The sequence below is a fragment of the Mauremys reevesii genome, linkage group 2 (assembly GCF_016161935.1).
Source record: "Mauremys reevesii isolate NIE-2019 linkage group 2, ASM1616193v1, whole genome shotgun sequence".
In the NCBI taxonomy this organism is placed as follows: Eukaryota; Metazoa; Chordata; order Testudines; family Geoemydidae; genus Mauremys; species Mauremys reevesii.
In genome coordinates this window covers 213,979,312-214,002,495 of record NC_052624.1, presented here as the reverse complement: position 1 = coordinate 214,002,495, position 23,184 = coordinate 213,979,312, and positions in this window count along the sequence as shown.

The window sequence follows — 23,184 nt, the reverse complement described above, 5'->3', positions numbered from 1 at the left end:
AGGGGTCCCTAACTGATCCTATCCTTCCAAAACAGGTGTCTTCTGAACACTGTCCAACTAACTAACCAACCAACCCACCCACCCGCTACTACACACAAACCAGGCATACTGAGTGGCCAAGGCAGAGGATATAAGACTGAAGAAATCAAATACAGAACAGAAAAGCTTCCAGGGAGAGTTAAAAATAGAGTCTATGCCTTTACCTACTGATAATGGATTTGACACATGAGTAGATTCTATTTGAGTACTAAACATGGTTGCAGAAACGTTCTTTTGTCCAACAATTTTAGCTTCCTCTTTACTGGGATGAACAGTTTTCTCAGACTGCCTTCACAGATGGAGGCATCTGTCATCTGGGAAACTGGCCCATTAAGGGGAGGACTCTGCCAGTGCTGTGGATGAAGCCCTGGGAATATTTTCTGGAATAAAATTGGTTGAGATAGTACAGGCCGTCTTTGACCATAGCAAAATTATTCTTCAGCACAGTAGAAAGTTCTGGCAGAAATCTCTTGCATCTCAGACAGCTAAGAATTTCTTAGCAGTTGATTGAACTGGGATCTGTGGTCTACTTGAACCATTTCCAAAATGTAGAATGCCATCCCACCACTCATTATGAGCTCTGCTGAGCTACTCTACTGCAGAAGCAGGGAACTATCCCTTGTATGAGATTCCGATGCCTCCGGTTCAACATTCAGAAACTGCATGCTTTGTTCACCCTGAAGTCTGACTCTTTGGTTAGTATAGCCTCTTGGCTAACAGTAAGCAGTTTAGAGCTAGCCTTCCTGGACTCCACTTATCAGCAATCCTTCTTCAGTGTAAGGAGACCTGGGTTCTGGTGATGGGATTTCCTCACTTACTAGAATTAGAGGATGGCTCAGAAAACCATAGTAACCTGGTTAGTTTTGTTGCCTCTCTGTACATGGAAGATTTTTTACCCTTTCCCTTTTTTCCCCTCACAATTCTATTACGGATCAAGACAGAGACAAAAATCACCAAAAACTTTTGTTTCTGCAAAGAAAAATAGGATAAAAATCAAATGCTTTCTACCAGGGGTCACCAAGACTGATTTGACACCTAGATATCATGGGCCAGGTGACAAAGAATCACAGAAAAAATCATGTTCTTGTAACACTAAACAAGGAACTTAATCAGAATAAGGAAAATAGTATTATCCCTAAAGCTACTTTGCTTCTCTCTGTGCTTCACTGCAGAGCTTCTGACAAGAATCGTCCCCAGCTGCTCACCTGTCTAGTTTCCTGCTGTAGTTTTCAAGAAACAGTACTTGCATACTCACACTATGGTAATGGCAGCTTTCAAAATGCCTAAGAACTGAAGCTTTGGTGCTGAACCCTCACTGAAGAGTCTCAAGTAGCATTTGAATAAGCCACCCTACTGTCCACTTGCTTCCCCTTTGCTCTCTTATTGGTGATTGGAAAAGCCATAATGTACCAAAGCTGCAGACTGGTCTACAGGTAGGCAGCTGCAGTGGGACATTTCTTTCTCGTTTAGCCCACAGCAGCCAGTGTTTTTAAAGAAAAAAACCAAACAAACAATAACGACAAAGAATCCCAATGATTAGAAACAAACAAACAAAAAATCAGAGTAGCTGCAATTGCAACTGACTTCTTAAGAGACAGAGAAAAAACAAAACCCAACAAGGAAACTGTCACCAGAGGGCTAAAAAATGACCCAATATTTCTCTAGCCATGACTGATCCATCTGTTTCTCTGTTCTGATGAAAGGAAACCAACCCATCACTCAAGAATTGCTGCACTGAGAGTGCAGAAATAAAATCTAGCTTTATCTCATGATTTACTGGTTACTATTTTTTCTTAATTTTCTTCTTAGCTAATACAGTTCCACTTCCCTAAATCTAATATGAATTTTAAATTATTCATTAATGATTTGGTAAGTTGACTCATAAAACTGCTCCCTTGAAAGACTGTCTGATCTTTATTTAAAGTTGGAAATTAAACCATTATTTGAAACTCCCAGACTTTTCTGTCTGTGACTATATTTTATACTAGCTATACAATTCTATTTTTATTCAGTATTTGGCTACTTAAATAAGAAAGATACCACCATTCTATTTAGCACTTGGTGATCAGGAGAGCTTCTTAGGACGCATAACTCTGGTAAATTCTAGGCATGTCAAGACAGATTAAGCTATTAGATCTTGGTCAACAGGATTTTGGTCCCCGAAACAAGAAATAATATAAAACTTATTTGACAAATTGATTGTATATTTGAGATTCCCAAACCACTGGGAATGCTGCCTCATATTGACTAAATTCACATTGGTCCTGCCATCCCATCTGCTCAGTTAGGTAGATTTTAGGACTTTAGAGACGGCAGGCTCCTCATTGGAGACAAATTAGTGACTTAGGAACTGAGTCCAAGCCCATTGAAGTCTTTCTATTGACATCAATGGCTCTGGATCTGGCCGACAAGAATGTGAATATTACTGCATAGACCATTCTTTTCTTAATATATACACGGGCCATTTAGACCGGGCACAAAAATGGCGCATACATTTCACCAAGGTTTCACAGAGCTGGAACACCTATATTCCAGCACTTTATTCCAATTCTGCCTGATTCCAGCATTCTAGTCCTTAAACTCTGGCCTAAGCTTCCTCCACCTTCCTTGTCCAAAACTCCATCTTCTCCTACTGCACAGCCTCTCTTGTTCTTAATCCCAAACATCACGATAGAGCTGGATAGCTGTTCTACAACACAAAGAATCCTGTGGCACCTTATAGACTAACAGATGTTTTGCAGCATGAGCTTTCGTGGGTGAATACCCACTTCTTCGGATGCAAGCCGAAGAAGTGGGTATTCACCCACGAAAGCTCATGCTGCAAAACATCTGTTAGTCTATAAGGTGCCACAGGATTCTTTGCTGCTTCTACAGAACCAGACTAACACGGCTACCCCTCTGATACTCTACAACACAAAGAAACACCTCAGCCAGGACCTGGTCTGACATGAGAGGTGCTTTCTCTCTCCAGACAAAAGAGTATTCTTACCTACTCATGTACCACCCTTAATACTGTGCATATGTCAGATCCTCTGAAGTAGTTTTGGCCAGGCCCTCATAAATTTGATTCTTTTATGGGTAATGTGAAAACATGTATACACCCCCCAATACTTCAGTATCCTGTATTCCGTTACCACCATTACTCTAACACTATTTTCACTAAATTAATAATAATAATAATAATAATCTGATGCCCTGCGAGTGCTGTTATTAGAACTAAAGACATGTACAGCCATTTGTATACAGCAGTGTACTGTTATGTTTCTTTTGCTAATAGTGCTTTGCTTGAGCAAATATGGTCCCAGTTTTAGTAAAAGACCTCAGTCTACTACATAGTCCTTGCCAACAGGATGGATCTTTAAAATGAAACAGAGAAAGAGACAAAGAGAGCTGGAAAAATAGTAAACTAAAAAATCTCCCACTTAGAAGACTTGGCATGAATCCACTTAATGAACAGACTACGTTTCTCTTCCAGCAACATACGTACAAGCCACTTGGCAACACTGCAAGTCTCTCTGCACTGAAATACATTACAAATCTTCCTTACAGAATCACTCATTCAAGTGCTTAAACATATAAACAAACAGAAAAATATTCATTATGGCCGCATTACCTTTACCCCAATTATGCAAATGCTCTAATGGTCCCCCTAAGTAACATATTTTAATTCAGATCCATATGATGGAGTGAGAATAAATGTTCTGTATCTTGTTCTTCCTCCAAGTGGAGGAGGCTGTAGCTTCCATTCCAGTAAGTAAAGGGACCACTTCACTATTGAGAAGCAGAATAGAAAACATCAGAACATAAGAAATCCTTCAGGCTGGATTAGATGTGATGGAGGTTTAAAACAAGAAAGACAGAGTTGAAGTGTGTCTGTAAACATGCACTAGGTTAATTTTTCGGCATCCTTTCATTAAGCTCAGTCTTCCATTTCCTTGTGGGAGGAAACGTGGTCTAGTTGGAGCACAGTAGTGGAAATAATGACTGTAGGATTACTGGTATTCACCAGTTGGCAATATTACAGATAGCCTTATAAGTTCTGTTTGACTGAAAGAGTAAGATTGTGGTGAAATGCTGCTTGTTAGTTGTAGTGCAGTTTATTTAAAAAAAAACTGAACATATTATCAGTAAAAGATTTCACTATCTTAGTCTTACCAAATGAATAATTTCTTAGGTGCAGAACTGCTGTCTACGGGTTCATAGATTCCAAGGCCAGAAGAGACCATTGTGATCTTCCCCAAAATAATTCCTTGAGCATATATTTTAGAAAAAAACATCAATCTTGATTTTAAAAATTGGCAGTGATGGAGAATCAACCATGACCCTTGGCAAACTTCCAATTGTTAGCTACCCTTTCTGTTAAAAATTTACATCTTATAAGCAGGCAGACAATCAAAAGGATTACACGATGTCAAAATATTTCAAGAATTTATTCCCAGTTCTGCTACTGATTGACTGTGTGTTTCAGAAAATCACCACCTCACTTGCTCTTTTTTCCCCCATCTGTAAGAAGGAGCGAGAGAATATTTACAAAACATGCTATCTACAGTAAGTGTAAGATATTATTATTGACAAGGTAAGTGAGGTAATATTTCTATTGGACCAACTAATGCTAGTGGAAGGTACAAGTTTTCGAGCTACACTGAGCTCTTCTTCAGTTGGGGGAAGGACAGAGAGTCTCTGAACTAGATACAAGTTGGGAGAGTTGTTAAGCAGAAGGCATGTTGGAGGCAGTCATTTGAAGTGGGCAATTGGGGGTTAGACTGTTATGCATGAAGGGTCTGAAGTGGGGCAATTAAAGGTGGCCGATCATGGGTTGTGTTACAAATTGTTGCAATGAGCATAAACCCAGTGTCTCTGTTAAGTCCATGCTTTTTGGTGTCTAGCAGAGATATGAATTTATGTTCCGAGGCTTACCTTTTGAAGGTATTGTATGCAGATTTCTTTTGAAGACAAGTATTGAAAGATCAGATATGGAGTGATCACTGAGAAAACTGTTCACTCATGGGTGATATGGTGTTTTTGTCTTATTTTTCTGTGAGAGTTCACTCGAGAACATAGTGATTGTGTGGTTTCACCCACACATTTATTATTGAGGAATTTGATGCACTGGTGGAATATACCACATGTTGTGATACGCATGTGGAGGACCAACGGGTCTTAAAAAGTGTGTTGTGGGTGGTATTGATCATCATAGTAATGGGTATATGTTTGCAGGTTTTGCATCTGTTGTTATGGCAGGGTCTGGTGCCACTTTGAGTTGGTATGGCCTGGTCTCTGGATGAGCTTGGCAAGGTTGAGGGGTTGTTTTAAGGCCAGAAGTGGGGATTCAAGAAAGATTTCTTTCAAGATGTTGTCCTGTAATGAGGTGCCCTCACCTCTTGTGAGCTCCCCGTTCTGGTCGGGTGTGAGCCTGCTGTTTCTTAATTCTTGGAAGGAGGTGGCACCCATCTCTCGTGAGCACCCCTACTTGGTCGATGGTTTCTTTGATGGGTCTTCAGTGACTCAGTCCTTTGGCTGAGTCACACACACTGTCTGCAGGTGAAACAGCACAAACCCCTTCCGGGGTATACAGTCTTTACCTTCCACCAAGGCTTCCTCCCTGGAGACACTGCTCTCTGTAACAGTCCAACAGGGCCCATTGTGGTACCCTTGCTTGGTATGGCTAGGTTCTAGGCTTGGTCCTTGCTTGGTCCATGCAGCCAGCCAGGCACTCCTCCTTAGCTCTCTCAGGCTTCGGCAACCCTCCCTGGACTCAGCACTGAGATGTCCATGGTCGTGATGCTCTTCCAGCTAGCCAGGAAACCAGTCCTCTCTCTTCCAGCTCCAGGCAGTAACTGCAAATTCTGTCTCTGCTGCTTTCTATAGCCCTGTTGGTCCCTGATTGGCCGCTCCAGCAGCACGCCTTGGCTGCTTCCCCTGCAGCCACTGTAGGCCACCTGGAGGACTTCTTCTCTGCCCTTTTCTGGGGCAGGGTGAGGCTGGGCTGCAGGGCCTACAGTGGGGGCCTCTGGACCTAGTCCACCCCATCACAGGTCCCCATCAAATATGGGTTGTACAGTTAGTGTTTTCTTCTTTTCTTTTCTGTATTGTAGCAGGGGTATTTGGGTGTCCCTTTCTATTTCTCTGGTGGAGTACCCATGTTTAGTGAAGGCAGTTTTAAGTGTGTGTTTTGTGTATGTACCCTGCACTTTCTCTTTGAAGCAAATTCTGTGGTATCTAAGTGCCTGGGTATAGATAACATTTTTTGGTGTGTGTGTGTGTGGGATGGTTGCCAGATCTATGAAGGTAAGCGTGGTGATTGGTTGGTTTCTTGTATATAGTTGTTTGTAGGGTTCCATTGTTTAAACTAATTGTGGCTTGTAGGAAGTTTATGGTGGTGTAGGAGTGTTCTAGAGATAGTTGCTGAAGTTGTGGTAAAAATCTCTGAGGGAGTTTAAGCAGCAAAGAATCCTGTGGCACCTTATAGACTAACAGACGTTTTTGCAGCATGAGCTTTCGTGGGTGAATACCCACTTCTTCGGATGCAAGTGGTGGAAATTTCCTGGGGCAGGTATATATAAGCAAGCAAGAAGCAAGCTAGAGATAACGAGGTCAAATCAATCAGGGAGGATGAGGCCCTGTTCTAGCAGTTGAAGTGTGAAAACCAAGGGAGGAGAAACTGGTTCTGTAATTAGCAAGCCATTCACAGTCTTTGTTTAGTCCTGAGCTGATGGTGTCAAATTTGCAGATGAACTGGAGCTCAGCAGTTTCTCTTTGAAGTCTGGTCCTAAAGTTTTTTTGCTGTAGGATGGCCACCTTAAGATCTGCTATAGTGTGGCCAGGGAGGTTGAAGTGTTCTCCTACAGGTTTTTGTTTATTGCCATTCCTAATGTCTGATTTGTGTCCATTTATCCTTTTCCTTAGAGACTGTCCAGTTTGACCGATGTACATAGCAGAGGGGCATTGCTGGCATATGATGGCATATATTACATTGGTGGAAGTGCAGGTGAATGAACCGGTGATGTTGTGGCTGATCTGGTTTGGTCCTGTGATGGTGTTGCTGGTGTAGATATGTGGGCAGAGTTGGCATCGAGGTTTGTTGCATGGATTGGTTCCTGAGCTAGAGTTACTATGGTGCGGTGTGCAGTTGCTGGTGAGAATATGTTTCAGGTTGGCAGGTTGTCTGTGGGCGAGGACTGGTCTGCCACCCAAGGCCTCTACAAAGGAAAAAGGACTGTAAGCTGTCTAAACTCCTACCTGCCACATGGGGCCACAACCGTGGTACCCCTAACCCACCCAGCTTTTACAGAACCAGACTAACACGGCTACCCCTCTGATACTTGAGGGAGTTTAGGTCTTCTGTCCAGAGGATGAAATATAATTGAATATATCTCAGGTATACCGTTGGTTTTGTTGTGCCTTTTTCCAGAATTCTTCCTCATGGAGACCCATGAAGACGTTGGCATATTGAGATTGTGGCAAATTGCCGGCCCTTTTATGATGGGTCTCGCACTTTCTCTTCTTTGGGGGGGGGGGGTCAGGGCGCCATTTCTTGCCCCTGAATTGGAATATTAATTGCCCCACTAGTGTCCTAGAGGAGGGGAGTGGAGAGGGAGGGACCTGGGCCCGCCCTCTACTCCGGGTCCCAGCCCAGGGGCCCTCAGGATAGTGGTGAACCACTTGAACTGACGGTTCCTTCCCCTGGGCTACTTCCCTCTCCTGCCCTTCAGCTTAGGGGAGGGGGTGCTTTCTGCCCTCCCTCTGCACAAGCCAGGTGCCCCTCACCTAGGGTCTTGGACTTCTTAGCCCACCGCAGCACTTCTCCAAACTTTCCTCTGCTTCCCTTCAAACTGTTCTCTGCTCCAACACCAATCCTTTCTGCTCCAACTCTTTCAAACTGTTCTCTGCTCCAACACCAATCCTTTCTGCTCCAACTCCTCCAAACTCTTCTCTGCTCCAACACCCATCCTTTCTGCTCCAACTCCCACACTGTCTGATTGAAGCAGGGGTTTTTATCATGTGACTGACTGCAGGTGCTCTAATTGGCTTCAGGTGCTCTAGTTAATCTATAGCAAACTTTCTTCCCCTTACAGGGAATAGGGCCCCCTTCTAACCCTCTCCTGCTGCCCTCTGGCCATGCTGTATCACAGGATACTGTCACTACACTCTCAAATGAACTTGCACAGAATAATGGTAAAAGACAAAAACATCATATCACCCAGGGGAGAACAGGTTTTGCAAAGTTATCTGATCTTTCAATACTTGTCCTCAAAGGAAACCTGCACAACACCTTTAAAAGGCGAGCCTGGCAATTTAAATTCATAACTCTGCTAGACAGCAAAAAGCCCGACATAACAGGACACTGGGCTTATTGGCTAATTACAACAATTTGTAACACACCACACTGCCTGCTACCCTTAATTTCCCACTTCAAACCCTTCATGCATAACAATCTAACTTCCAGTTGTTCATTTCATTTCCAGTGACCACCTCCAACATTCCTTACTCCTTCTGTTTAACAATCTCTCCAAATTTGTATTTTAGCTCAGATACTCTGCTTCCTTCCCCAGGCCTAAAGAAGAGCTCTGAGTAGCTCAAAAGCTTGCACCATTCACCAACAGCAGTTGGGCCAGTAAAATATTTTACCTCACCTAACTTGTCTCATATCCTGGGACCAACATGGCTACAACACTGCAAAAACGATTTTAGTATTGTTATTACTGAAAAGGTTGTATACCTACAAACTACTGTTTAGCCAGCAGTGACAATCTAAGCCTCGAGTGATCTACCATCTGTCCACTGGCACACGCCCAACCACTAGCCCTGGGTTCACTTAAATGCTTATTCTCAGAGGTGTTGTGCACCCGCCAAAGACATTTGCAATCTCCCAGGACTGAGCTCACATAACAGAACAAGATAAATAGTGGGTTTGGGGAATGAGTTCATTGTGGGGTAGGCAAGAGTTTGATAGTGCCACAGTTAATTTCAATAACTCCAGTAAAATAAAATCAACAGATGCTGGTTTACCTATTCAGGTGACTCATGAAGGGCCTGAAATAGTTATCGTGCAACAAGACACACTATCTGTGCTCGGGTTTGGGGCTTTTTTGTTTTTTAAAATAACTGAGTGACCAAAGTGTTACTCCTGGGGGAATTCTGCACCACGGCACATGTGCAAAATTAATGTCCTCCACAGATATCTTTGCTTTTCCACAGAAAACGCACCACTCCCTAGCTGCACAGGTTCATCCTTTCAGGCACCTGGAGCAGCCAATGGAGAGGTAAATCACTGCAGGGATGGGGCATCCCAGCCAGTGGCTCCTACCCTGAGCCGGGATCAGCTACTAATCCCGGCTGGGCTGGTGGCAGGAGAGGACAGGACTTCCTCTTCCCCTGCAAGGAGTGGCTGGGGCTGTGTCAAACCCACCCCCAGAATCCTCCCCCAGTGCAAGAAGCTCAGCATCCTCCCCTGATGCCTGCCTTCATTGGCTCCTCAGCTGCAGGGGGAGGGGTCACTGTAAGGGGAGCTGCTCTCGCATCCACCCAACCCCAGTGCATTCGCACCTCTCATACCCATACACCCCCTGCCAAGCCTCACCCCTTACACCCAGAACCCCCTAGCCCTCCATACCCAAACCCCACCCCACTGAACCTCAATCCCTGCATCTGGAGCCCCGAGGTGTTTCTGGGGCAGGCCCAGGCCTTGTGCTGTGCAAGGGTTGGGTGCAGCATCACCGCTGAGTCTGTGTCCCCAGGCTGAGGAGGCTGCAGGGTGATCTCCCACCTTTAAGAAGCTCCCCCCTGCCATGTTGGAGCCTCTGCATTTATTTATTGACAAATAAAACTTGCAGAATTTTAAAATATTGTGCACAGAATTTTTAATTTTTTGGTGCAGAATGCCCTTGGGAGGAAAGTGTGGTGATAGATCTGCCAAGTGGAATTTAACAGACAAAAAGCCTGCTACCCCTAGATCCAGAGGCACCAAAATAATTGGATATAAACATTTTCCCTTAGCAATGTTCTATCTTTGGATTTTTTACAAATATTGCTGCTGCAAATAAAAATCCAAAGAAATAAATCAAGTTAAAATGAATATGGATATTTCTTCCATTTCTCTTCCAAAAAATGATGTTAATTGGCATGTATTTTTAATGGCACTGAATTTTAAAATTGAACTGGATCCACACACAGATAAACAACACCACATTAATGATAATTGCATAAACCTTCTGTGTAGCTGGGTGCAGGTCAGGGATTTAATCTGCAGTTTGAAATTTAATCATATATCAGGTTCCTAAATAATGTTATGCTGGAGGATGCTGATGTTTTTCTTCCATGCTCTGAATTATTTTATTAACTATTTACCAAGAGAACTTCAAGAAGATAATGTTTCAAAGCCAAATCCTAAAATGTAGAGTCTTTGTGTGGGTAAAACTCCAACTGAATCCAGTGGGAATTTTGCCTGTATAAGGACTGCAGGACCTGGCCCTCGGCCCTCAGGAAGCAACTCATTTCAGAAACTCAGAGCACAATTTCAAACATGTATTTTGAGATTTGAGCCCTCCATTCAACTAAGCACGTATGCATATAATTTACCCTTAACACGTGCTTAAGTGGGTCCCTCTTCAGTAAGACAGTTAAAAATGTGCTTAAGTGCTTTGTTGAACTGAGGTCTTAGTTTAGGGATTGTCCCTAGCCTGTTTGCCAGAAGCTGAGAATGAGCGACAGGGAATGGATCACTTGATGTTCTGTTCATTCCCTCTGTTCTGTTCATTCCCTCTGGGGCACCTGGCATTGGCCATTGTTAGAAGACAGGAGACTGGGCTAGATGGACCTTTGGTCTGACCCAGCATGGCCGTTCTTATGTTATGTTCTTAAGAGTCTGAGATCTTTAAAGATGAATTTCTTAGCGTTCACAAAATTTTATGAACGAACACACTATTGGCATATGGCTCAATCCATTGGCATATGGCCACTGAAGTCAACAGAAGTTTTGCTATTAACTTTAATGGGAGCAGGTAAGTAGTATTGCATCCATTTTCCAAATGGATAAACTGACATGACTTGTCCAAGCTCACAGAGTGAATTGGTGGGAAAGGTGAGAATAAAATGCAGAAGTTCTGACTTTCCATCCCTTGTTCAAACCATTGCACAATGCTGCTTCCCCATAACGCTTCTCTCCCTGGTATCTCAAAAGGCTCTTATTTGTTTTACTGTGCAGACTACTAGTAATAATAAAGGATAGCTGGAGAATTTAACAAATGATGTCTGTCCCACCAAACAGTAACTATAAACCTGTAAATGATGCAAGTTAATTTTGGTTTTTGTAAAGGGAAGTTATGCCTCACCAATCTACTAGAATTCTTTGAGGGGGTGAATAAGCATGTGGACAAGGGGGATCCAGGCAACATAGTGTACTCAGATTTTCAGAAAGCTTTTGACAAGGTCCCTCACCAAAGGCTCTTACGCGAAGTAAGCTGTCATGGGATAAGGGGTAAAAAAAAATGTGAAAAAAAAATGTAAACAGTGAGGTGGCAAAATTTGCAGATGATACAAAAGTGCTCAAGATAGTTAAGTCCCAGGCAGACTGCAAAGAACTACAAAAGGATCTCTCAAAACTGGATGACTTGGCAACAAAATGGCAGATTAAATTGAATGTTGATAAATGCAAAGTATTGCACATTGGAAAACCTAATCCCAGCTAAACATATAAAATGATGGGGTCTAAATTGGCTGTCACCACTCAAGAAAGAGATCTTGGAGTCATTGTGGATAGTTCTCTGAAAACATCCACTCAATGTGCAGCGGCAGTCAAAAAAGCAAATAGAATGTTGGGAATCATTAAGAAAGGGATAAATAATAAGACTGAAAATATCATATTGCCTCTATATAAATCCATGGTACGTCCACATCCTGAATACTGCGTGCAGATGTGGTCGCCCCATCTCAAAAAAGATATATTGGAATTGGAAAAGGTTCAGAAAAGGGCAACAAAAGTGATTAGGGGTTTGGAACGGCTGCCGTATGAGAAGAGATTAATAAGACTGGGAATTTTCTGCTTGGAAAAGAGACGACTAAGGGGGGATATGATAGAGGACTATAAAATCATAACTGGTGTGGAGAAAGTAAATAAGCAACTTATTCCTAGTCTGAATTTGTCTAGCTTTAGCTTCCAGCCATTGTATCATGTTGTACCCTTCTCTACTAGATTGAAGATTCCTCTGTTATCAAATTTCTGTTCCCCATGTAAGTTCTTATGTGATCAACTCTCCCCCTTAATGACAGGTTTCAGTGTAGCAGCCGTGTTAGTCTGTATCTGCAAAAAGAACAGGAGTACTTGTGGCACCTTAGAGACTAAGGGCAGGTCTACACTATGGGGGAAAATCGATATAAGATACGCAACTTCAGCTACGTGAATAACGTAGCTGAAGTCAAAGTATCTGATATCGAATTACTTACCGTCCTCATGGCGCGGGATCGACGTCCGCGGCTCCCCATGTCGACTCCGCTACCGCCGTTTGCGTTGGTGGAGTTATGGAGTCGACATGAGCGCGTTCGGGGATCGATATATCGCGTCTAGATGAGACGCGATATATCGATCCCCGAGAAATCGATTGCTACCCGCCGATACGGCGGGTAGTGAAGACGTACCCTAACAAATTTATTTCAGCATAAGCTTTCGAAGAAGTGAGCTGTAGCCCATGAAAGCTTATGCTGAAATAAATTTGTTAGTCTCTAAGGTGCCACAAGTACTCCTGTTCTTCTCCCCCTTAACTTTCTCTTTGTTAAACTAAATAGAATGAACTCTTTAAGACTATCATTATAAGGCAGGTTTTCCAATCTTTAATCATTCTTGTGGTTTTTCTTTGAAAACTCAATGATTTATCACATTCTTCTTGAATTGTGGACAACAGAACTGAACACAGTATCATAGTGGTCACACCTGTACCAGTGCTAAACTCAGAGATAATATAACCTCTTTACTGCTACTCAATATTCCCCAGTTTATACACTCAAGTATCACATTAGCCCTTTGGCCAAAAGCATTGCACTGTGAATTCAGGTTCAGTTGATTACCCACATGACCCCCAAATACCCCATCCTGTAATTTTAGCCTACATTCTTTCTTCCTAAATGTATAAGCTTATATATGGCCACATTGAAACACTTTTTTTTTTTGCTTGCACACAGTTTACCAAGTGAGCCAGATCACTCTATATCAGTGACCTGTCCTCTTCATTATTTACTTCTCCCCAATTTGTGTGTCACATGCAAACTTTATCAGTAATCATGTTATATTTTCTTCTGGGTCTTTGAAAAAATATGTTAAATAGCCTAGGGCCAAGAACCAACCTGCTGGACCCCACTAGAAACACACCCATTAGATAATTTTTTCCCATTTACAGTTATATTTTGAGATGTATCAGTTTGCTAGTTTTTAATTCATTTAATATATGCCATGCTGATTTTATATAGTTCTAGTTTCTACATCAAAATATCATACAATGACAAGTCAAATGCCCTACAGAAGTCTAAATTACTTTTATCAAACTTGAAATACCATCAAAAAAGATATCAAGATAGTTTGACAAAATCTGTTTTCCATAAACTCATGTTGATTGGCAATAAATATTTCATCCTCCTGTAATTTGTTTTGTCAGGCAAGTCCCCTTTTAGCTATTCCATTATTTTGCCTAGGATCGACATCATGCTGATAGACCTACAATTCCCTTTTACATGGTTCAAATATTGGCATACAATTTGCTTTCTTCTGGTCTTCTGGAACTTCCCCTGTGTTCCAAAACTTATTGAAAATCAACATTGACAATCCAGAGAGCTCCTCGGCCTACTCCTTTATAACTCTTGACTAAAAGTCATCTGGACCTGATGATTTAAAAATGTCTAACTTCAGAAGCTGGTGTTTAACAACCCGTTGAGTTACTGTTGGAATGGAAAATATTTCAAAATGATTATTATTGGATGATATTAATATAGTATCTGGCTTTTTCTCCCAACAGAGAACAAAAATATTTATTGAACACTTCTGCCTTTTCTGGATTATCTACCATTTTCATCAAGTTATAAATACTATTGTTAGGATACCTTTTGTTTTTAATACAGTTAAACACTCCTTTTTATTGTTCTCAATTCTGCTGGCCATAGATGTTGCCTTGTGTCCTTTTGCTTCCCTTATCAATTTTCTACAATTCCTAGCAATTAATATACATTAGAAGTTATCAGCTTCCCCTTTTAATATTATATATTTTATGATCCTATTACAAATTGTTTTAGATATGCACCAGTTTCTATCTAACCAGTATTATATATTATCAGTAAAAGATGCATGTAATTTATTAAACAAGCAAAACACACACTCTAGTAAATTTAATGTAATATATTGAAGAGAGTTAGATTTTCAAATTGGCTTTTAGGATTATGCCTGCAGATTTTGCATGAAACCAGCATTTGTACACTACATTAGATATGCAGTTACTTGATTTACATGAGAAAATGTCCATTTCTTTAAATAAACACAGATTATGTGTACAAACAACTTTGCAGGCACAGCTTCAGATGCCATTTTTGAAAGCACATTTTAGTTCATAAAATGGATAAATGCAGGGCAAGCAAGCCATGTGCTTAAAAATGACATATGTATATAAAAATGATGTAACTGGTAAATTTAGCCATCAATGTAAAACTCTTCATGTTTATTCTATTAAGGGAGATTTATTAAGTTTATACAGATAGCTAAAGTAATGAAAAGGAGCACAAAAATTAAGATATCAAATGTACTCACTATCAGCCTTCTGATATCTTTAGTCCAGGACAGCACTCCATCAGTAAAATTTTTGATTTTGAGATGTTATTTTAATATTGCAATTCTAATTCCAAATGTCCTGATAAAATCAAGAACCCTAGGACTAGGTTACTTAGAATCAGTTATAGATACCTTGTGATTGGCCATTTAAAAGTTGCTTTTTATATCTGCATCTCTATTTAAATAAACCTTCCTGAGTCCGGTCACCTCTGCCACAGCTATAGCAAGGTATCAAAAAGAAGTGAAAATAATGAGGAGGCTTGCCTCATTCAGCATGCACTTCAGGAAAGACATTTAACATTATTAGCCATTACAGATGCCTATGTGGTGCCTAAGTCATTTAAGGGTAAATTAAATAGTTTCCCCCAAAGTTATATGCCTTTTATTATGTTAAGTGAGTTTTGCTCAAGAAACTTACACTTATCAAAATTCTAGATTAATTTTCTATTTTTATAATAAAACCTTTAACCCTCTGCTTATCCACTGAAAAATAATGATTCTGACTGACCCCATTTGGATATATCATACATCATTCTCAAGCTCAAGCAAATGGTGTTAGTTTTTTTGGCTGGTCAGTTAATCACCAACTGGCAGGACTGATAGATGGGTTGTGGAGATAAATTACCAGGAAGACAGTTTGTTTACTTTACATAACTTATTTAAGTACACATTTCCTTAGAAAGGCCATAGATGGCATGAAAGGTATATTTATCAAGTGAAGATTTCCACTTCTCTCTTCATTGCACACCCTTTTGACAGAAACTGATGAGATTTTATTTTCTTGTGGCTGGTATAATCCAATAATATTAAATATTATATTAGGACCTGCAAGGATACAGGTATCGATTCTTTAAATATGTAGCAGGGAGCAAGGCACAAGGGCTAGAAAAGCTTCTATCAGAAGCTCTATAATGAAAGACAGTGGGAGTGGAAGAGAGAGAGAATAGCTTTGTTCTTATTCAAATAAAGTTTCTAGTTCAATGCTGGAAGAAAGCAATTTTTTTTGTCATTCTTTACCAGTGTCATATGACAGTGCTCGGGAAACAAAACAATGTAACCAGAGATCAACCTAAGATGGTATAGCATACGTGGTTGTGCATAGTGGTTATTTTGCTGGTTTAACACACCAGTCCATATAGGAACCATCTCTGCTCTCCAAAATACCATGCTCTGGGCTTCCCCCTATCATTCTTTAAGTATAAGCAGCAGTGAGAGATTGGTGATCGTAGGGACCTATATTAAGGGTTTATCTACACAGATCAATTAATTCAGATTGATATAGGGTGTAAATTTAAAGTGGAATAGCTATTCCTGATTAACTCCATATATGGACACTTTTATTCTGGAGTATCCACAGAAGGAGTTAATCTGGAATAGCTATTCCAGAATTATTCACCATGAAGATATACTCTAAAGGTATGTGTCTACACAGCATTTTTGAGCCTGCAGGGGTGAACCTCCCAGCCAAGGCCACCCCCTTCTCTAGGCTTCAGAGCCTGAGCAGCACCTTCAAAGCAGTGTCTCCACAGCTATTTTTAGAGTGCACAGTGAGCCCTGCTAGCTGGAGTCTATTTGACCTAGGCTGGGAGGCTTGCTCTCATGGGTTCCAAAACGGTGTATAGACATACCCTAAGGTTATGATATGTCTACACTGCAATTCAACACCTGCGGCTGGCCCATGCCAGCTGATTTGGGCTCGCGGGGCTCAGGCTAGGGGGCAGCTTAGTTGTGATGTAGACATTCAGGCTTGGGCTCCAGCCCAAGCTCTGGGACCCTCCTGTGTCACAGCAGGGGTTCAGGCTGAGCCTGAACATCTATATTGTAATTAAACAGCCTCATGAGCCAGAGTCAGCTGGCATAGGCCAGCCATAGGTTTTTAATTCCAGTGTAGACATACTCTAAAAGACCCAAATCCCTCTGCCACTTCCAGAATGTGACTGACGGTGAGGAGGCCAGCAAACCTGAAAAACAGAATTGAGGAACCAGCTCAGCTGAAGCATATGTAACAGAAGAGGCTCATGGCACACTCTGAAGATATACAGAAGTGGCCACAGTTTGAAAGGGTAACAAGGTGAAAAGCAGCTATGGAGGAGAGATAGAGGAAAGAGGAGCAGAGAAGGAAAGGAGACATGAGAAGTGGCTGCATTAATAAGGACACTGTGGAAGTACTTATACTTTGAATGTTTTGATTCATGAACAAGTCAGAAACTTAGATTATGCAGAAAACAGATATGATATTTCACTCCATATTCTTTACGAAAATATGCTTATGATATGGCAGGGGCGCCCAGAGGGGTGGGCAAGTGGGGCACGAGAGTTTTTGGGGGCCCCTGGAGCGGGATCCTTCACTCACTCTGGGGGCCCCTGGAAAACTCTCACGGGGCCCGGGGCCCCGGAGCTTCTTCCGCTCCGGGTCTTCGGAGGCAATTCAGCGGCAGGGGGTCCTTCTGCTCCAGGACGCGCCGCAGACGTGCCCTGAGGACCCCCGGCAGCCAGCACATCCCTTGCCCACACTGCTTCCCACCACCCCCATTGGCCTGGGACGGCGGACCACGGCCAGTGGGAGCTGCGGTCCACCGAACATGCCGATGAGGCAGGTAAACAAACTGCCAGAGGTTGCCGACTGCTGATATAACCCTGTTCATGCAATTAATAATTGGGGGGGAAGGAGGGTAAGAGGCTGTGCATACCTTCCTCCACATTGAGGGAGAAGGTGGATTTCATAATATACCTTTGGGTCTGCACTCCAAGGGAGGTGGACACCTGAGTGCTGGGGCAAGTCCCTTAAACTGAGTCTTCCCAGAGCTGATCTCAGTGTCTGTGTCATTCTGCAGTTGGGTGTGGCCCTGCCTGTGTGTGGGCTGGAAGAGGCTTAATAGCTTGGCTCAGCAAAGACAGGTAAAAAGGATGTCCTGGCTGGCAGAACAGGCGGGCTCAGCGGTATTCCAGCACATCAGGTGGCATCCTAAGGGGGGGCAACCTGTCACAGTGGGGTCAGCCACTCCGCCCCCAGTCATAGTTTTCTGCTTTTTTCCCTGTCTACTCTAAGGCAGAATTTGGTATTTTAGACTTAAGACTAACAGATTCTGCATGTGTAGTCAGAAGAAAAAAGAACCGTAAGACAGACAGCAAAAAGTAACTCTGGAAAAAACAGTGAAAGCGGCAACCTTTCTGTTTCTGTGCTCAGAGAATGAACTTGACAAGTAATCAACAACAAGACTAATGAGAAATGCAATGAAACAAATGTTCAAACTATAGCTGCATTAGACCTGCAATTCCAGTTTTTCCTGCATATACAGGGAAATCCATATCCCTGTATCAAAGGGTTAATAAAATCCCTACTGTTGATTTAGACCATTACAACTGATCTGAACCTAAGCTATATATGTCCAGCATTATGGGTCTGATTTTCAGACAGGCTTCAACTACCCTTTGCTAGTCAATTTCACATCCAAATGCAACTGCAAGAAGTTAATAATAAAGATGAGTGGACACCCAACTTCTTAGGGATAGAATTGTGGCATACTTACTCACATTGGGTAACATCTTATTTGAGGCATACCCATTTAATTCAATAGGACTACTCATGGAGTGCACTTTGGCATTACAATCTGGGCCTTACTTTGTGGGTGCAAACACAGACAGCTCACTAGTGACATTTAAAATTTTTAAAAGTGGACATTATAATCCAAAACTGAGTATACCCAAAGAAAAACTGTCTCTAACAATCAGGCCCTGTATAAAACTTTTCCTCCCTATTCATAATTTCAAAATACAAATTTACAACAAAATCCATACCTGAAAATGCACTTACATTTACTAGGAATGCTCAGCATCCAACATCAGAATGATTTTTTAAGCTAAGGATTTTAAAAATGTATTATTTACATTCATTTCCTCTACAATACAGTGTCTGTCAAACCTGAGCTCTGCTCTTTTAGGTAATGACAATTTTTTCTTCTTCAGCAAAAGCTGCTCCTTGGCCAGTTGACAGGGGGCATTACTGCACTGTACTTTTATCAACAGCATGAGTGTGATCTTTCTACACTTTGGTTGACCGGTGAAGTGTGCAGAGATTCCTGGTCATTATGTATTCCTTCTGCACAGTCATTCTGATTGAAATCCAACATCAGCATATTGTAAGCAAACAGCTAGTCAATCAAAACACACACACCACAATTTGATTTTTTTTTAGTAGATTCTCTGAATACCTGTGTTTTATTTTTTTATTTCCCAGTTGTAATCCTTTGGCATCAGCTGCCCAGAAGTCACATCACTAAGTATGAGGGTCCAATTCACCCTCCTTTGCACCTCGTATAGTCATTTGCACCAGCGTAATGTGAGTTCAAAGTGGACATCAAGCATGACCATTGTGATCTGATAGCCTTTTACATCCACTTTGCACTAGTGTCAATAACTACACAAGGTGCAAAGCAGCAGTGAATCAGACCCATATTGCTGTTGTGACTGAGAAATATATATATGAAGGCTTTCTTAGGTTATTCTGTAAACCCTCACATTCTATAATCTCAACTAACCTAATTTTGTATTGTCCACAGATTATGTCACCTCACTGCTCACCTCCAGTTAATTTATTTGATACTAAAATGACTTGTATGTATTCCCAAAATTACAACTAGGGCCTATTTAACAGACAGATACAATGTTGGTTATTCTCCAGCCCTCTATCAGCTAATTTTAAAATCAGTATATCAGGTAATTTTAAAGACAGGTTGCATATTTTTGTTAGCAGTTCAGCCACTTAATTCATAACTTCCTTATTTTTTGAAGTAGTCTTCCTAAAGTTTGGTGTGATAGCTTTCGGTACAATCCCTACTAGTGAAATGTTTAACTTGATTATATTATGATCACAATTACTTAATGGCTGTATTATAGTTACTTCTTTAGCTAATTTTGCTCTGATGCTTAGGACTGTGTGAAGAACAGCCCCTCATGTATTTCAGAGAAGTTGTGCCATTATGTTAATATTTACAGTGTCAGTCATAGAATGTAAAGCCAGAATAGACCACCAACTCATCTAGACTGACCTGTACAACACAGGGCACCGATGCCATTCAGCATCTGCACATCAAATCCAACCACCGAAATGAGACCAAAGTATTAAAGCCCACAGGTTGCTATACTATTACGTGACACAGGCAAAGAACAGGAAGGACTGAGATGTAAGGAAACTGTTTCGCTAAATTTTATCCCAGTAAGACATTTCACCAGGAAACTGAGAGCATCTCAGACATTCCTATAAAATATTAACGCATTCTTCCCCCATCCACCAAATCCCCCTTTCACTGTGATTTGTTTGTGAATAGTTAGCATGCACTATGTTAGTATGAGCATAGTTTACAGATTCTGCCCTTGTCCTTGCTATGGGACTGCCCTAAGCCCTTCAAACAGCTGTCGTGGGGGGTCACTAATAGGCATTGGCCTGTTGCATGATGATGGGCTGTAAAGAACCGCTAACACTCTTGCAATGCAAGATGAGGTGCTCTGATCAACTGTCACGGGCAGTAAGAAGGAACTGAGAGGGTATAAAGATGGTGGTGCCTAATATACCAGCGCATGAGCATGGCACTCAAGGGGGCGCCGCAGCCAATCCTACGAATACTGCTAAGGCAAAAATCTCCAATGACTGCACATTGGTGCGCAAACACCTAAAATGGAATTAGCATGAGCACGCACTCAAAGAAGAGCACTCTACTTGCGTAGACAATCTGCACAAGATTTTCTCCTGTCTCCATCTGCTGGTAGTACAGATATCTCTATGGATAAACAGAAAGCAATGTTGAAGAATCAGGATAAATATTAACCTCTGCTGCATTGTAGACTCAGACTTTTCATGATCATCTAGTCTGACATCCTGCACTTTGCAGGCCACAGAACCGCACCCATCCACCCACTCCTTAATAGACCCCTAACCTCTGGCTGAGTTAATGAAGTCCTCTAATCATGATTTAAAACACTTCCAGTTACAAAGAATCTACCATTTACACTAGTTTGAACCTGCAAATGCCCCATGCTCCAGTGGAAGGCGAACCCCGCCCCCCCCGCCCCGAGTTTTCCATGAATATTAAACTGCACTGCTGCTATTTTAAAAGTCAAATGTTTTTCCTTCTCACTCCCTTCCCCACCATTAATTATGTCAGACAGTTAAGGCCCATTGTCCTTTATTTTAAAACGATCCATAATTTATTTTAAACTGATACAGAATAATCCTCAGTTTAAAGCACAGGACTAGGAAGCAGAAGATACATGATTTTTTCCTCACAGTTCTGCTGCGGACTTCCTGTGTGACCTTGGCAAGTCAATTCATTTCTCTGGGGCTCAATTTCCCCAACTGTAAAAGTGAGGATAATTCAAAAGAGTGTTGTGAAGACTAATTTATTACTGTTTGGGGAACACTGAGTGGGACGTGCAGACAGAAGACATTCTAGAAATACAAAATACTATAAAATGTTATTTTTAAAAGTTTAAATAAAATGTTGCAGAAAGCTATTTTAGAAGGTTTTTTAAATTAACATAGGTGCAACAGTAAACAGGTACAGTAGCTCTTAAAATGTACAGAAATTCTGATTTGAATTCCTCCATTCACCTAAAGAGTTAAGATAAAAACTATTGCAGCCTATGGCTGAACAACTAGTATTAAATAAAACAAGACTAGCCCCAAGCTTTGCAAGAGCCTGGCTGAGACCCTTGGCAGACTTGGATAACCTGCAAAGCACAACTGTAGGTGGGAGTGCATGTCAGGTGGGTGGGAGAATCACAGTAGCTGTCATTAGATTAACAACTATTTAGGACAGGCACTGTCTTTCTGTTTTTTTGTTTGTACAGTGCCTAGCACAATGTTGCCCTGATGCATGACTGGGGACCTGAAGTGCTACCACTAATCAAATAATAATAATTGTGGAAAGGTGCAGCAAGGCATTGGGGATTCAGGAAGTGCTGGCCTTAGCACTTTTGAGCGGGCCTGTGAAAAAATTACTTGCTGTCCATCCTCTTATCCCTCAACCCTAACAACTGGCTTATGTTTGCAAAGCTCTTTCAAAGGAAAAAGTTCTAGAAACATTTTGTTTGTAATTTAATTAATTCTCCACTCTATTTCTATCTCCTTTTGGTCTAGCAGAGTTTATGAGACAACTCTGGGTTCATCATTGGGTAACAGGCTTGAATTGGGAACCCGTTATCAAAGGGCCACTGAGGTATGGACTTTTAAGTTGTTCTTTGTTGGCGGGAAAGGGGAGGGGGAGATCACAAGAGGATGTGCTGCTCATGTGTGCTGACAGAGTCAGGTTCCCCAAAACAGGGCCGCCCAGAGGATTCCGGGGGCCCGGGGTCTTCGGCGGCGGGGGGCCCTTCCGTTCCGGGACCCGCCGCCGAAGTGCCCCGAAGACCCGCAGCGGGAGCCCCCCGCCGCCGAATTACTGCCGAAGCGGGACCTGCTGCTGAAGCGCAGCCCAGTCTTCCGCGGTAATTCGGCGGGGGGGGTCCCCGCCGCGGGTCTTCGGGGCACTTCGGCAGCAGGTCCCGGAACTGAAGGGGCCCCCCGCCGCCGAAGACTGGGCTGCGCTTCGGCGGCGGGTCCCGCTTCCCCCCTGCCCCGGCCCCAGCCTCTTACCCCCAGCTCCCTCCTCACCCGGAGACTCAGCGCCTCGCCGAAACAGCCGCAGCGTGTGGCTGGCGGGGCCTGAGCTCCGTCCTGCTCAGAGCCGCGTGGTGAGGGGGCGGGGCTAGGAGCTCCAAGCCGAGCGGAGGGAGCAGAGCTCAGCCTGGCGCTCCCAGCCCCGCCCCCTGCCCACGCGCCTCTGGGCGGGGTGGGGCTCAGGGGCCCCGGCGGAGACTTGGCGCTTGGTGAGCTGAGGCTCCAGGAGAGGGGCGGAGGCGGGAGCCTCCGCTGTTCTCTTGGGGGCCCCTGCAGAGCCCGGGGCAAATTGCCCCCTTTGCCCCCCCCTCTGGGCGGCCCTGCCCCAAAATACATAGTACATACCTAGGAGTTGCACTGAAAGACAATGCAGCTAATCTGCTCTTTATGTTCTGTAAATCTTCTACTTAAAACTCAAAGTATTAACATCCAGTTTTATTTTCATTATTTCAATATGGTCATACCTATGCTATATCAGATACTGTTCAGTCTCAACCATACAATAAATGATCAACTTTTTGATTTTCCGCTTCTGTTTCTCCTTCACTGACTGGAGTGTTCAATGAACCAGCACAGACAGAATACCCCACATAACGCACTGAACATAAAAGAAAAACATATGGCAAATATATTTTATCTCTTTATTTTTTTCCAGAATAGTTTAATATTGAAGCCCATGTTGTTATTT